The sequence below is a fragment of the Empidonax traillii genome, unplaced genomic scaffold (assembly GCF_003031625.1).
Source record: "Empidonax traillii isolate 1590-97213 ecotype Southwest subspecies unplaced genomic scaffold, ASM303162v1 scaffold580:size560489, whole genome shotgun sequence".
Taxonomy (NCBI): Eukaryota; Metazoa; Chordata; class Aves; order Passeriformes; family Tyrannidae; genus Empidonax; species Empidonax traillii.
This window is the reverse complement of record NW_020955773.1, coordinates 519,530-531,527: the sequence shown is the minus strand read 5'-3', so window position 1 is coordinate 531,527 and position 11,998 is coordinate 519,530. Positions and strand designations below refer to the sequence as shown.

At 41.4% G+C, this 11,998-nt stretch overlaps 1 protein-coding gene across 1 annotated transcript in view; it reads left to right on the top strand.

Annotated features, from left to right (window-relative positions):
• The window catches only part of PELI1 (pellino E3 ubiquitin protein ligase 1), a 44,419-nt gene that overhangs the window by 2,089 nt on the left and 30,332 nt on the right, over positions 1 to 11,998 (top strand). The gene's annotated exons all lie outside the window — the stretch shown is intronic.

Genomic DNA, 11,998 nt, shown 5'->3' with positions numbered 1-11,998 from the left:
AAAACAAAGGGGGATTTTGTTTGGCTGTTGTTAACCTGCAACATCTTGGTGGGAAAGCTTGCTTTTTTTCTTTCTTCTTTTTTTTTTTTTTTTTTTTTTGATATCCCAAGCTCTTCCAGATTTGATGCTCTTTTGTGAGCAGCCTGCCATCCAGCGCAACTTGTGTCCGGTTTTTCTTTTCACTCTTGCTTTCACCTAGTTAAATAATGCGTTTTCAGGAAGATCTAATAGGAGAGGGACATTACTGCCTGTAACAGCCACGGAGAAGATTATCTGAAGGCAGGGGAGAGGAGGAGCAGTTGTGTTTTCAGCTGAATAATTTTTGCCTCTTAAAGGGTATATTTTAAAGCACTTAAATGCTTCCGGTATAAAAAACGTTTTTCTCCCCCTCGCCCCCCCTTTGTTTTTGTTCTAACTACCTCCTCAAAAATTGCAGCTACTTCACCTCTGCAAAAACGCAGCTTCTGGAATACATGGAAGCAAAATGCAATGTGGCTGTAACGCTCGTGTTTCTGGCCTTAAAGGCCACCCCTTTTGTTTTTTTCCTTTTTTTTTTTTTTTTTCTGGGACTCCTCTGCCTTGACAAAACACTACTTGGCAAGGGAAATCACAAAGCCTTTCAGCGAGCCAGTGCTGGCGCTTCTGCATCTGAAGGACGATGGGTTTATTTTTTCCATTTTGAAAGCGTGTGGGGGGCGGGGGGAGACCCGGGGAAAAAAAAAAAAAAAGGCCGTTTCCGGTTTCTGTTCATCAGCTTTTCGTAATTTTTTTTTTCCCCCACAAAGAAACAGCCAGATGACCTGTTGATGATACATCTTCGGTTGCTTTTTGTTCCAAAAGGCGCCTATAGGTTAGTGGATGTGAACAGGCTGCCCGGATTTTCATTTCTGCGTGTCGCTGTGTGGTTCGTGTGGCTTTGTAATGTTTTAGGCCGACAATTTTGGAGTGAGTAATGTGGAGACAAAGTTCAGACGTCTGCCTGGGATATTCCCCTTTCTCCTGTCCCCCACGGTCCTTTCCCCCAAGAAAAAGCGTGGGTTTTTTGTAAATTGAGCACTGATAGTTGGAAAATTAGACCTTTTTAGTGGTGTGCAAGATAAGTGTCCTAACTCTTTGAAGTCGTGTGAATGGCCTGGCAGGAAGCTTTAGGAATGCAATAGGCAGCTACCGGGTACCTTAAGCTTCAACATCTCCTGTTTCAAATGAATTAAACATGTAGGAGCACCTACGTGGTAGTGCTGAGTAAAGTCCTGTGAAGTGTGTGCCTCATGAATGTTTCCGTTCTTACCGAACACTGAAGCGTATTTCTCAACGCAGCAGGTCACCGTGCTAGTGTTCGCCCTGGAAATTAAAGTTTTAAGTAACTACTGGTGTTTCAGTTAGAGCAGAACTTAGTATACTATCTCTGCTACAACGGTTTTGTATTTTGGTAGCAATGCTGGTTTCTATTAAGAAACTAAGCATGGAAAACAGGATCCTTTCACTTCAGGATTTATAGCTGATGTCTGTGTTTGTAGATGCGAAAGAGAGGATCATCTGCTTGGAGCCAGTGGTATTTAAAACTCCTATTCACTCGGAAGGAACTAATTACAAGTATATTTTGATACAAAATGTCTTTTCAGATAGGAGCTCTGGAACATGGGAAAGCAGAAAACCCAAAGCTGTTTGTAGATGCTAATCCATGCCCTGAGCTAAAAAAGGAAGAATGAGGGTTTTTCATGAGAAATCAGTCACCTTTAAGGGCATACTTGTGAGTGAAATTATACAGCTGATTAGCAATTCCTGCTGGATGCCAGTAATTGGAGGTACTTGTTGCTCCCTTGCTGGTCACTGTGCGCTTTGCTGGTTAGATTGTAAAAGTTTTGACTGAACATCGAGAAGAAAAAGTCCAGCTCTTTTGCTTCCTAGGCATTCATTCCTTAATCTCCAGATTCACAAGCGTGCTGACAGTCTGTCAAAGGAAGTGACAGCAAAGAGATGGTATAGGAAGTAGGTCGAGCGTCGCTGAACACTGCTGAGAGAGTTTCAGTGGAAAAAAGTAAGCATGTTTCCATCTGATCTAGTTTCTGTGTCCTTTCAATCTACGGGTTAGCAAGATGCACCACTAAATGTCACAGTCCTACCGTAGTTCCCTGGTTTTACTGAAATTAACTTTACATCCCTAATCAGGCCCAGTTAGTCTACCTGGATGAAAAGATTTGTGGGGAAGAAGGTAAAACAGCAGTTTAATTGTGAGAAATCGTGTCAGTTGGGTAGAGCTGAGTTGGCTCTGTGTGTCTCAGGAAGCCTTGGGCAGCTCATGGGGTGGATCTCCCTCTCCAGTGGGTGGTTGGGGGTGGGCTGTCACAATAGGGTGGCATCATGGCACATTCTTAGTGGCCTTGATGTTTTGCAGTGGATGTAGCAATTAATTGTGTTTCTGGTTTAAGAAGTTTGAATTGATGTGTTGAAAAGCCTGCCTTTCAAGTTAAAAAAGATGGAAGTTCTTTGCCATGCTAGAAATCCTCCTTAAACTAAAAAAAAAAAAAAAAGCTCTACCCTTGTAGAGCAGTAAAAACTCTTGACAATAACTTGATTTGCAGAAAAATTACAGCCTTGCACTGAGAGTATGTTCTTTTACAAGTATCCTGTATTTATATTGATTTGAAAAGAAGCTCTTGCTTCAAGTAGGAAGAGGTTCTTCAGTGCTTTGCACGAGTGAGTGCACAGCTTATGGGCTACCTAGGTAAGCCCTGTGCCATGGACTGTTTTGCTGACCCATGTGACATGATTTGGAGCAGCAAATGTTCCTAACTGCTCAAAATGACCTTTCTGGAATAACCCTGTAGTAGTGAATGGATATGAAATAGTTGGCTGGAAACTACAGGCTTTACAGGAAAAGTCTGTTGTCCCCTGCTGGCACCCTGTGCTGAAGGTAGGTAATCATCAATACCAGCAGCACCCTCCTGGCTGGCATGTGAGATGGGAATGCTGTGAGGTGGCACTGTGGGACGTGGGCTCAAGTGTGAACTAGTCAGCAGCCTGTTTGATTCAGACTGAACGCAGTGCCTGGGTGGAAGTTTTTAGTTAAGGATTGATGGTATTCCCTGGAGCCTGCCATGCAGGAGCACGGTTCAGTTCGTGAGCAGGTAATAAAAGTTAATCTGCTGACCTTGTTTTTAATCCATGCTGCTGAATTTAATCATAGTGACTTGACTGCCACTCATGGTACTTATGTAAATGCTGAATTTTGGGCTTGAATCTGGTACTCGAGAGCGAAGTGGACTAAACATTGCTGCGGTTTCAGGATAGGGAGTATCCTATAATTTCACTCTTCTAATTAAAGGTCTGTTGCAGTTTTTAGATTAGGAGCCGTCAAAACCTCTTACTCTGGTCTGGTAATTATACTCCTTTTGGGAAGAGTATCTGTTAAATTCACATTCACTTTCCTTGTTCACCGGTAATGTGTGTTGTAGGAGACTTGGGATTTGTGTCATGTTGGCTCAAAATGCTCTTGATTTCCCTGGAAGTTGGATATACAGCTATGTCAACCAGATGTTTTCCTGTGCCAGCCCTGTTTGTAGCAGTTAATTGCATAAATGTGTTTTTAGAAGGGAGAAAAGCCTTCCTTGTGAGAAGTTTTTTTAATAGTGCAGAGATATTTGTGCTGGAGAGGTGCTGGTCTGGCTGTATTAGGGTAGGTTTGTATATGTGAACGGCAGGAAGGTACTGAAAGGCTGAAGAAGACTCCAACCAGAATTGATCTCCAGAATACTTACTAGGGTGGTTGATAATATGAATAGCTAGTAAGTGGTGGTTTTTTGTGGATTGACTGAGGTTTAGAGTGAATGAGATATATAAAAAAATACTTTGTAGGTATTTGCAAGGTAGTGGCTTGGAGAAAGTCAAGTAGGATTCTTTGGGGGATAGTTTCTTGGAGCTAGGACTTGAAAAGAAAATTGGGAAAAAAAACCAAGAAAAACCCAAGACAACCAAACCCCAGAAAAATGATAAAACACAAACCCCTGCCTAGGCAAAATTGTCTTCTAAGTACACCACCATCAATGTTTTTTCCCCTTCCATTGCCAATTGATTCATCTACCTGAATGTACTTAGCTCGTGTTTCAAGTTTGCAATGCTTCTGCAACTACACAACCCTTTGGGCTTCTTTACTTAAAAATATTCTTTACTGAGCTGGGATACCTGTTTTCCTTATTTTATGGACAAGGTGCAGAGTACAGATTGAATTTGGGGGCACTGGTTTGTCTTCTGTTAAGAGGAGTGTTAAGATTTGACATTGGTAAAGTTCAAGGCCTGCAAGAGTTTCTAAAGGCATAGTAAGAACAAACTTAATTGATGTAATTTGTGCATCTCACACTGTCCTTTTTGTCTCCTCAGTGCTTCTGCTTAATTGTCTGAACGGAGTAGTGAGCAACTGGAAAGTTGCAGCTGTTGGGTTAATTTGTCCCTGCCAGCTTGTCCTCTAGGATGGTAACCCCTTGTTCTGTGTCAACAACACTAATGGCTTAATTGTTCTTTGGGTCAGGGCAGTCAAACTGGCATTCTTGGGTGAGATGTAGCTTGAGATATTTCTGTCCAGCTGGTCAGCTTTGCCCAGGAATTGATCAGCCATGTCTGGGATAGCACACAAGGCACCCAACCAGATGGAACTACTTCCCATCGGGAATGGGAACTAGTGTGCCTGTGTAAGCTGCGCATATGGCCCCCTTAAACACTGAGTCCACTGGGACACTGTAAGTTAACATTAAACTAGTGGCAAAATTAGGGTCAGAGTTCCTTTTCTTGTGTTAAGATCATACCTCTCCTACGGTTACAGAGCTGCCCCAAAGTGCCCCCTGTCCCTGCTCTCAGTCCATGCTGCCTTTCATATGGTCAGTATTGAAGAGTAAAGTATTAAAGAGTAAAGACTTGATTTTAAAATCATACAAGCTGGAGTACTTCATCTGTGTTTTCCTTTGTCCTAAGACAGATTATTTGTGTTAAACGATAAAAGTGGTCCCTGGAGAATTTCTGCCAAGAAATCTCAAGGCTCCTCTTCTCTTTAAGTGTTAATGTATACTGAGATTTTTGTCTCATGCTGCCTTGATATTCTTTCCACTTATCTGAAGCAGTTGTAGTTCAGTGCAATATTTTTACAAGAATAAATTTTACCTTAATCATGGCTTAACACAAGTTTCAGCTTGGAAAAGCAGTAATGATTCTTTTGTCAGATCATATAGCTGAACAATGTGTTTGGAATGAGGTTAGGGGTAAAAATCCAAAATGCATCATACATGGAGGCTTACTACAAGTAATTCGTTTACTTTTAAAGAACTTGTTGCTCATTTTCCTCCTTTAATGCACCTCTTGGGATAAACTGCTAATTCTAAAAATATGTCAATTCTGCTGTTTCCCATTGATATTTTTTTCTTTGTTTGGCTTGGTTTACTTTTTTCCTGAGCCACTTTAAATACTCTGAGGAACGTTTAACATGGAAGAAAATAAATGCATGTAGATATTTGAGTTGCTGTATTTTAAGGTTAGCAGAAGATGACCTTAAACTCCTGTTCTGCAGTGAAAAAGAGTAAAGTGGCTTCAGCCTCGCTAGTGCTGGAGGTAGGGTATCTGCTGCATTTTGGATTTGAATCTGAGTCCTTTCTGCTGGGCAAGTGCTCTCTCTTGAATTTAGGAAAGAAAACGTTACATGCTACAGAATCTTCGGATAGAAACTGGGAGAGTTCCTCCTGTGTAGGAAACCACAGTTGTTGACTATTAATGCTTGAGAAGGCGGAGTTATGGACTGTGCAGTCAATACTGCTGTTTCCATTTTCATGATCAAGCTTCCATGGTAATTAAGTTTCAGATTTAGGAATGCTGCCTCTAGAACTCCATAAAAAACTGTGATACCCACAAGTGGCATGAGCACGTTGGCTGTCCAGTCGAATAGTTATAGGGGAGAAGATAATAGTCAAACTGTAAAACGTGTTGTTGTGGTAACACTTACCTTCAGCACCTGCTAGTTGTGGGGATATTTATTTTATTTACTTTCAGTAAAGAGCTGGGAGAGATCCAGCTCAAATTGCCTGAAACTTAAGGGGACAATCAGTAAAAACTGCTTTTTAACAGGGAAAAGATCTCACATTTTTTCAGTTTTTCAGATAGGTAGTGCAGAGACCCAGAAGTAGACAGTGTTTCACTTGTTCCCTTTCTCATGTGATAATGTTGAGGCAAGTTTGTGATGGTAGTGCTGACACTTCAGGTAAGGGCTGCTTCCTGCTCCAGTCTGCTGTCCTTGTGCCTCTTAATGTGTTTATATTTATATATATTTATACGTACACACCATATATATTTATGACTATGCACTTCATACCCTGGGATTAGCAGACCAAGCTTTAGACAAGTGATCTTGTAAAGCATATTAGTCTGAAGGCAGTTGGTCACCCCTTTGTGCTCAGATGACTTTCACAGCCAAGTCATTGTCTCTTGATTCCTGCAGAAGGTGGATCCATCATACTGGATCTTTGGGTTTTGGGGAGGTTGTATTTTTTTGTTGTTGGTTTGTTTGTTTGTTTTATTTTATTTTAATAAGGTAATTACTATGCTGCTGATAGCCCACATCAATTGTCTTAGTATTTATTTGGTGCTGTACATGGTGTCTCTGAAATGTCATTCCAGTAGAGTTTTCCCTTTTGGTGCAGCACAAGCTGTTGCCTGTTGGGTGAAGTACTTTACTGGAGTAAAGTACTCGAGATTGTTCCAGAAGGCTGGAGTGTACCATGGTGAGGTAACAGCTTGGTGAGTTTTTTTTCTCTTGTCTTTTCTAAAAGATGTGATGTGTTACTGTGTCAAGGCCATCAGCCACCTGCTGAAATTGAGGAACTCAGCTTGATCACGCAGGCATATAAATGCACAAGTAGCTTTTATTTTTATGCATTTCTTTTCTTGCATGTGTGTGATTTTACAGTCAGTGCTGTGGCCAGTGTATGAGCTTTGTCTGAGGGTTTCTGAGCAGCAGATGTGAACGTAGAGTAGGTTCTTGTATCTCTCACTGCTGGCTGAGAAAGGTCAGGATGCTGTAGTAGAAAGTGTGGGATTATAAGCCTCTTGTGACTCAGATATAGCAACTGCTTTTGAATTTCTGTGCCAGTATATATACACTATTAAATTTTTTTCCTCACTGAAACAAGCATGCATATTTCACTGTTCTGAGATATGCATACATAGCAAGAGAAACTTCTACCTCGAGAGGGAGGGTGTTACAAGCGTTTTTCCTGCCATCTTTCCCTTACTCTGCAACTTTGGGGAGGGGCTTATTTAAGTTGTAAATATCTAAACAGGAACAGAGGTAGGAGCCTCATCCAAACAAGATGTTAACCCCTAAAACCGAGAGACCTGTCACAGGAAGAAGTGAAGAGCTTATTTATTATGCCAGTAATCAGTTGTCTGGTGCCTTTCAGTCTCTTAGAGTCCACAATAGCAAGTATTGTAGGCATGCTGCTATTACTTTATAGCTGTTAATGAGGAGGAGTAACAGTCATATTAATCTGGCTGCTTCTAATATTTCAAAACCTCAATGATCAAGAAATAGCAGCTTTAAAGATCCAGATAGTGCTTGGCTTACATGTAGAGTGAGATGACATGAGAAGTTTCTTGCCTTGCTTTAGGCTGGTGTCAAGCGTAGCATTGCATGTTTCCTCTTCTCTTGCTGTCCAGTTTCCCAAGGCAGGGTTCAGGCTGAAATGTAACAAAGCTGGAATTGTGCTCCACTCTCCTGTCAAACAAGGAGGGAACTCTGTGTATGGGAGGTGACAGGGAGAGGATCCTGTGTGCTGGGATGATGGATGATGTCTCCAAAGCCCCAGATGGCTGTTAGCCTTGTCTCTTTTTTTTTGTCCTTATTTTAATAAAGGTAGGCAACTCACAGGTGTGTTGATGCTTAATTTGTTAATGTTTGGGGGCTGCTACAGAAATGCAAATTAGTCTTCAGTTACTAATCAAATCTTGCTCTGCTCTGAGGCATGTAAACTAGTGAAGTACCAACAAACCTGAAAGTGGGTGAAAAAACTGATTGTGCAGTATGAGTTCCCTGAGTTCACAATTCTCATTTCTCCTGCTTTCACTGTGTTGGGTGTTTAGAAGTGTCAGCATGACCGAGGGCCAGGTACAGAGAGCTTGTGTCAGACACAGGCCTGATGCTAAGGAGGAAAGCACAGTGGTTTGGAGTTTGGGGAGGTATAACATCTGTTTGTAACCTTTGTCGCAAGTGGAAGGGATTAGAAAATGACAGACACTGATTCTCTGCCAATCTGCATGTGTTCCATTCAGCATTGCACAAAGCATGCCCATTGGATTTAATACAAATGTTCCCTCAGAAAGATCACCTTGATTTAATTTTTTTTCAGATACATAAAGTAGAAATCAACTGAGGTTCTCTGTTTGTTCTTTAAAGACTTAAGTGCTATATTTCTAGCTCTTGGCAGACATTGTCCACAAGTACTTCATGTTCCACTGGGCTTTTGCCAGATTTAATGTACTGTGTGTACTGAAAGCATCAAAAACAGACTTACTTTAATTTTAGATTTTACAGCTACTGTTATTGATTTTTCTTAGAGCTGTTCCATCCAATCTGCTATCATGTTAATTTTTTCCCCTGCAGGATTGTGGACAAGGATCATGACAGTCTTTATTTGTGTGGCCAGGGACTGTTTATGTGAGTGAGAGCTGTAGATCAGGCATCCCTGCAGTGGCCAAACCCTCCATTTATAGAAGCTAAATCAGCAGACTGCATTATTTGTGAGCTCTTGTCTTTAATACTGACTGGTGTGCTGTGACTGAGAATAGTGTTATAAACAATCCATCGATCATCTTTCAAGAAACTTGAATTTTATAAAAATTCCTGTGACGGGAAGCTACACATACCAAAAATTGTGAACTTTCATTTTTTCAGCTCTAGTCAGCTGTATGAATAGAAGCCTGACTGAAAGACCTTGGACTCTGAAGAGACAAAAAAGGGAAGAGGTCGGGGGAGAGAAGCAGAGCACAAATAGGAGTTATGGTAGGTAGACAAAGAGAGGAAGGAAATAACTGAGGGAAAGAATAGGATATAGTTCAAAACAGCCAACCAACATGGGCTGGAGCATTCCTAATGCTACAGTCCTCAGGTCTGCTGATCCCTGCCTGACAGCTGTGTCTGCTGGCCTCGTATTTTGGCTGTTCATCTTTTATTTTCAACCCTCAGGGCCAAGTAGCTGTGCATAAGCATGGCTTCTGGCCAGGTGGCTCATAGCCCTCAGAGTGGAACAGGATTCCCTTCCATTGTGTTGGTGTGGAGCAGCATGGCATTCGGTGGAGCCTGGGTTTTCCCCCTCCGCCTCTTTTACTCCTGCTGAGCTTCCTTTTATTAAATGACAGCCTGTTTTGGTTTCTGCTTTGCAGCTTTACTCTGACAGCTCTGGCAGAAGGTAAGGTTGCTCAGGGCTTCAAAGACCTGCATCTAAGTGAGGAAGAGAGGTGTCTCGTGATACAGAGCAACTTAAAATCCCAGTGAGTTTTACACTCCCTATTAACAGTAGTCATTGTAATAGAGTATGTGGGAATTCCTGGTTAGTCTGCTTTATAAGCTTAACCATGGCACTCGGTGGTTTTTGTTAGACCTCACTCTTACGCTGAAATATTGAGCATGGTTTTTGAGTCTAACTTCAGTTGTCTAGACCTCAGACACAGTTTGTGTTTCAGACTCTGCTCCATCTGAGAGATGCAGATTAGTCTTTGGAAGTATTACTCTAAGCTTTGACTATCTTTAGGTGTTATCTCACAGTCTTCAGAGACTGTATTTTCTGTTCTACACCTGTCTTCTCATTCCCCTCCTTGTATTTGAGTCTCTGTTGGGGCCTGTTCAATTTCTGCAGGTTACCTTTGCCCAGGCAGTGTTAGAAGATGCTTTCCCAGCATGCAAACAAATGACCAATTCAGGAGAATTTTTGGTGGAAGAATTCTAGCAACCAGACCGTACTATGTGTCAATGTTTGCGTACCCCAGGTTTTATTGTAGCAACTGGTTATGCAGGTAACTCGCATTAGTGTTTAACAGACAAGCTGTGCCTCATTTTTTAGCCTCCTGAAAGTGTTTTGATAATTTTTATCATGGTGTTGTTCCTCATAAGAGGAATTGGTGGTACATAATGCTGCAGAACTGAGTAGACTTACGGTGCTTGTCTTCCTCTTGTCTCTGGAATTGTCTTAAGTCCTAGACCCCTAAACATAGCAAAATGTGTAACAAAAACATTGCCCTGTGAAGAAATGTTCAGGAAATGACTAAGCCTGATGAAGACAGAACTACAGGTTGTTCCAAGTGTGTTTTTGTAACTAAGACAGAATTTTAAGTTTTTCATTTATTGCTGTTACTCTGCTTGTTTTCAAGCTTAATTTTAAAACATCCTTCATATAAGCTTAGTATCAACTCAGAATGCATGCCATTTAGATTATTGCTGTACTAAGCAATCTTTTGCTGATAAATGTAGTTTCTGTTACCTAAAGGAACGAAGTAAATTGAATAGAAGAGAGAGTATAAAGAAAACAAAACCAGCTCTGGAGTTCAGAATGGAAATAGTTAAGTTCCGTTGTTTTTCAAGATTAAACACAGCTTTTAAGTACTCCTCAGGAACAAACTCTTATTTCCTGTTATCTTGCTATTCATTAGGCTATGCATTTAAAAATACATAATTTTACTGTTTTTCTGGAAGTGAACACAAGGTCATATGAAAGGTGGTCCCAGCTCTCTGTTCCTGTCCTTTGTTCAGGTGCTCTTGGCACCAGTAAATCCAGTTGAGAAGCAGACGGGGGCAGGAATCTGTGAATCATGGCTGTGCACAAACCTTCTGTTATCCAACTGCAAGAAGCAAGGCAGGTCCTACTGCCTTTGGAGGCAATGGTGTTTTATGCCACCTTAAAATTGTTTAACTGCAGAACGTGCTCCTGCTCTTTGTTAACAACTAAGTTCAGGCAGTCGTGAGAATGGGTGATAAATAATAGCTCTGTGATGCAGGGCTTGTCTTTGCACGCAGAGCTCGTGCCTCTGTACAAATGGCCAAGTTTGTCAATGAAGAGGAGAATTTATTTTGGGAGGGAGCTCTGGAGTTCATCTGGTCCAGCTTCCCTTACTCTAAGTAGTTTGAAGTTAAAGCCAGCCCTTTCATCCCTTTATTTTGCACGGTTTTGGATAACACACGGTCGGGGTGTCTGCTGACAGTGCTTGTCTAAAGCTTACCTGCAACTGGCAGTCTTCTGTAAATGTAAAACTTTGGCTTATCCAGGATAATTCCAGAACATGTTCTTAAATTTCAGTAAATCTTGAGCACACTGAAACCAACCAATGGGTAACTGAATTCCCTGAGTAATTTTGACCAACTGAGCATTTTAATTTGCACTGGGAATACTGAGTGGAGAGAAGGAAAATATGTTGTGTTCAAATACACTTTATTGCTGCTTTTTTCAACATGCATTTATTCCAGTAGACACTGAGCCAACACTGATAAACCTCTAGGAAACCATTCTTTACAGGGGCTGACAGGTAGACTTCCCACCTCTGCCTGTCCCAGCTGACAGTTCTCAATTGCTGATGGTGCTGATGTGGATGGGGCTTAACCATATGGTCTCACTCTGACTTTCTCTCGCAGTGTCGAAAAACGTTGTCCTGTCTGCACTAGCAGCTAAACTGATCTGAGCTCATTGTTGACAGCCACCATCATCAACAGGTCATTTCCCCTCTGCGAGCGTGGCTTTTGATTATGTATCGTAAATCCAAGTGGAAGTGCGGTTACAATCTCGAGGTTCTTGGACATGGTGAGTTTGCATCTACACAGTTGTTCTACAAGAACAAACTTCTCCTCTTGCACATGAACTTCTTTTCAGTTTTTTCATCTAGAGAATTCAGTAACTACTTCTAGAGTTCCTTTAAAATGGAGCTTTTGTTTACCTCTCCAAGGTTTCGATTGAGATTAGTTGCTAGAAGTACAAATGTA